The 4402-nt window shown below is 57.9% G+C and overlaps 2 protein-coding genes across 2 annotated transcripts in view; both read right to left on the bottom strand.

Annotated features, from left to right (window-relative positions):
- Window positions 1-1675: 1675 nt before the first annotated feature.
- LOC105551271 (kelch-like protein 25) overlaps window positions 1676-4402 on the bottom strand; it is a 30313-nt gene continuing 27586 nt past the window's right edge. The window contains exon 2 of the mRNA XM_011996448.1: window positions 1676-3398. The gene's annotated coding sequence lies outside the window, so the exon portion shown is untranslated. The remainder of the gene's footprint in view (window positions 3399-4402) is intronic.
- The window catches only part of LOC105551270 (kelch-like protein 25), a 15170-nt gene continuing 12443 nt past the window's right edge, over window positions 1676-4402 (bottom strand). The window contains exon 2 of the mRNA XM_011996447.1: window positions 1676-3398. The gene's annotated coding sequence lies outside the window, so the exon portion shown is untranslated. The remainder of the gene's footprint in view (window positions 3399-4402) is intronic.

The following is a 4402-nucleotide window of genomic DNA, read 5'->3' as shown; positions in this document are numbered from 1 at the left end:
GACAAGAATGTCTACCTCCGGGGGTCACTGCGAAGGTTAAAGGAGGTAATTATGCAAAGCACTGGCCAGTGAGCAGCACACAATCCGGGCTTGACAATTGCTTGACAAGAGGGGTTTGACAAGAGCCAGGATCTTGGCAGACGGTGGCTCTGCATGCTCCCAGAGAAGCGGGAGGCAGGGCGGTGTGCCCAGGTTCCTTCCAACCCTGACCCAGCATGTAGAGGAAGAGGCTGCTACCTGTCTAATATCTAGGTTCCCTTTAGTTGTGTTGGAGCCCTGGAGTTTCCTCAGGGCACTTTCCAGTCCCGCTCGCAATCAGGCATGGATGTGACTGAGTTCTAGCTGCCAGGAGAATGCAGAAGTTATGGTGCAACTTCTGGGCCATGCCCTTAAAACAGGCCTGCCCATCACTTTCTCTCCTCCCCTTCCCACTGGCTGGAGTGCAGATGGGACAGCCGGGGCTGGGATGGCCAGGGTGGACCAGGAAACCGCTGCATTGCATGGAAGACTGCCGAGCAGGGAGAGAGGGGGCGGGGTGCAACGCTGGGGCCCTGTGGGCCACGGCCGGCTCACACTCACCCTGTGACTGTGTGACAGGGAACTTCACCTCTGCTGCTGTCTGAGCTGTACTCACAGGACTCTAGCTGGAGCCAACTTCTGGCCTTGGATGTGAAGCGCTGGCCAGAGTGAAGCGCTCAGGCCTGTATGGAAGTGGTGGCGTTCACCTGTGGTCCCCACCACTGCTGCAGGAGCCGACAGTGCGAGACGAGTCCTAGGACGCCCCTCCCATGGCTGCACCTCTGGGCAGGGGGAGGGACGAGGCCCTCTGCTCTTGGCCCTTGTACACGCACCATACTCACCTCTGAGGCAAACCCACTCAAGATCATTCCATTTTCTAAGGAATGTGACGTCACGCCCCTACGCCAGCATCAGAGCACTTCTTACACTGTGAAGGCGCCATTTGGATTTTGTGGGCCAGCACACCACTGAGCACCATGGAAGCCACCGCTGAGAGCCACCGTGCTGGGGCACCTCCGGGTTCCCGTTCACAGCACAGCCACCCCGCGCGCAGGCTGCGCCACAGCATGACCTTCTTGGGCTGCCCGCTGTCTGAGGGGCGCCTGAAGGTGAGACCACAAAACATAGAACACGATGTTTACCCCGCGGGCATATGCTTGAGCTCATGAGGTTCACGGTGACTATGAAAACACACAAGGAGGGCAGGTAGACCAGGACCCACAGTGCAACCAGTGGGCACAATGGTGCCGTGAGCTGGCGCTCAGACCGCAGAGCTGCCTCCTGGAGCCATTTTGCCCCTCTGAATGGCGCTTGGGTTATTTTCAGACAAAGGAGCATCAACTGGAGGTTCTGCCTTTTTGAGTGGATGGAATGACATTCCCAGCTTCTATTTACTAGTTTCCAAGAGAGAATCGCCCTCCAGAGGAGGGGCAGACAGGATCAGGGCTCTCCACGGAATCAACTTCACGGCTTCTGAAGTAACTTCAGGAGGAGACAGGAATGGGGAGACCTCTCATCCGGGTGGGTCCCCCTTCCCAGCTCATGAGAAGGGCAGACGCCAGCAGGCAGGCCTGAGCCTTGGCTGGTGGGACAGGACTGAAGTCAGCCAACAGGAATGTCTCCAAGACTAACACCAGCACACAAGGCAGGCAAAGAATTTTCTCAACTCTTTTTATTAAGTTAGGAAACTGATAAAAACTCAACACAACTTTCGGGGAAAGCACCATGGCCCGTCCTTTGTGCTATGTGATAAGTGTTCTTTATCTCAATGAAGCAACGCCACGGGTCTAGGTGCACTCCCTGCAGCCCCCGCGGCCGGGCTCCTGAGTGCGCCAGCAAAGCCATCCCCGGGGACCACAGCCAAGTGTCTTCGGGCAACCGGCCTGACACAGGTGGGGTCTGCAGGGTCTATAGGGTCCAAGGAGCCCCATGTAGCCAGGGCCCCATGGTGGGGGGCGCATCAGTGGGCAAACCCTGCCCAAAGGTCCCACCCCCAAGAGGCCTCCAGGACCCGCACCAAGGCATGGGGACACTCAGGGCTGCTTAAGTAACTGGTTTGTGGCACAGCCCCCTCTGCAGCCCTAACCCTGAGCCAGTCAAGCAGTGTTCACACTGCAGGTGCCTGGAAAGCCACAAGTTTGGACACCCTACCCAGCCCCGTCAAGGCACCAACACCCCTCCCCCTCAAACAGGGGGTTAGGAGTGAGTGAGAGGCATTAGGATGGTCACTGACAGGCACCAACCTCTCCACAGCCCAGGTGTCAGGGAGGTTCTGCTGAGGGACCCCAGTGACTCAGGAGGTGACAGCAATGAACAAATGTTCAGCAGTTCTCTCACGGCCATTCTTATCTTGGAGCTCAGGGCGCAAATGGGGGCCAAGATTCAAGAGGATGGTGAGGGCCCCATCACTGTCCCCCAAACTGAGACGGATGCGGCCCTGGTGGGGTCTGCAGGGGACTCCCTGGGGTCCCTCTGCTATCTCCAGCTCACAGCTGCCCCTGGTCTTGGAGGGCAGCGTGGTCTCCCGGGGAGAAGCCCCCAGTGCTGTTGGCACGTGTGTACCACGGGGGTCACTGCTGCCTCTCAGGGTGGGCTCTGAGGAGGGGATGTGAGGGGTGACCCCCAGGGCACTCGGAGTCCTGAGTCTGCTGCAGGCCCAGCTCCACTGAGTGGCCAGAGCATCTGTGTCCCCACCAGGCCACAGCACTGGGCAAGGCCCTCAGTGGGTCGGCTGGGACTTACAGCTTTGTGGCAGGGGCCCACAAACTTTGGAGGTCTGGGTGTCCTTTGCTCTTATTAGCAAATAAGGCAATTAGCCTTATTGCCTCGTGGATGTCACTGAGGCCCCCCTGCAGTTTCTGCACCTTATAAAATCTGTCCTGGGTTCTCTGCTCATCAACCTTCTGGTCTCAACCCCTGGGAACCTGGTTTCCCAGGCCTGGGACACCATCTATAAACGGCAGTAGTGCCCCAGCAGGGCGGGCCGGGAGGAAAAGGATGTGTGGCAGTGCTGCAGCCCCGAAAGCCACCCGGGGCTCCTCCCTGTCCCTGCCTGCCCGGCCCCAGTCCAGGACCTGCCAAACAGGTGATCTCAAGGCTCTGCAAGTGTCCTCCCGACGCCGGGGTCAGTCCTGGTGGCAGTCCATGCCCCTCTGGGAGGTATGTCTTCCTATAAACCACTGCAAAGCTGAAGAGGCCCCCAGGGGCACAGATGCAAGAGATGCTTCTCTTCTTGTGCCTAAAGCTCCGAACAGCCCAAGGCTGCTGCTCCCCAGAGCTGGCGGGGCCCCTTCCACCTCTCGAAGAGCTGGTCCAGGACCCGCTTAGCTCCTGCTGTGGCACATAAGCCAAGGCCACGCTGTGACACTGAGGGCCGCGGGCTGTGGAAGGAGGAGAGAAAGAGAAAATCAATCAGTGGCCACATCGTTTTGTTCTGACCTGATCTGAAACAAAATGACAATGAGGCAGCTGCCCATGAGGCTTGGGCATGAGAACGCTGGATCCGCCATTCACCAGCAGCGCAGTCCGGTGATTCAGGCACCCCAGGCCTGCTTTCATCCGCCACACTCGGATGACTCAGGTGTCAACTTGATTGGATTCGGGGATACCCAGACCCCGGGGATGCATTACGTATTCTCAGTGCTGCAGCAGGCATGGAGCTTGGCCCTCTTCTCCTAGAAGGGAAACCCAGGCGGCCTGGCACTTGATTCGAATGGCTGGGCTGCCCCGGTGAGTCTGTGTGGGTGCTTCCAGAGGCAACCAGCGTCAGAGCCGTGGCTCGGGTGGGGAAGATCTGCCCTTAGTGCAGGTGAGCACCACAGGATGGGCTGGGGCCCTGGTAGAAAAAAAAGCTAAGGAAACGGGAATTCAGGTTTCTTTCTTCTGGAGCTAGGTTGCTCTTTCTCTGTCATCGGGCATCAGAGCTCCAGGTCCTCTGGCCTCTGAGACTTGCTGCCCACCACCCCATCCCCACCCCAGGCTCTTGGTTCTTTGTAGCTGGGCTGAGGACTGCCCCCGGCTCTCCTGGTTCTGCAGCTTGCAGCCTATCATGGGGTTTCTCAGCCTCCATCACCAAGTGAGCCAATTCCCCTCATAGAAGTTCCCTCTCACATACCACTCCGAGGCCCTGAAACGGGAAAAGGTGAGCCTTCTTACACAGGGGGGCGCAGGCAGGCAGAGCGCTCTAGCAACCCTGCGTGTTCATCCACTCCACGAGGCAAGGGGCCTCAGCAAAGCAGTGATTAATGGTGATGCTGTCCGGGGTTTTTGGCTTTGGCTGTATTTAACCTGTACGTGTTCGTTTTACAGTTGTGTAAGAACAAGAACATAAGGGGCTTTACTAGTTGCATGCTTGTGTGTATCTAAGTAACCTTAGTAACATTTC

The sequence above is a fragment of the Mandrillus leucophaeus genome, unplaced genomic scaffold (assembly GCF_000951045.1).
Source record: "Mandrillus leucophaeus isolate KB7577 unplaced genomic scaffold, Mleu.le_1.0 Scaffold514, whole genome shotgun sequence".
Taxonomy (NCBI): domain Eukaryota; kingdom Metazoa; phylum Chordata; class Mammalia; order Primates; family Cercopithecidae; genus Mandrillus; species Mandrillus leucophaeus.
The sequence above is the reverse complement of the archived record's forward strand: the minus strand, read 5'-3'. Positions and strand labels throughout refer to the sequence as shown.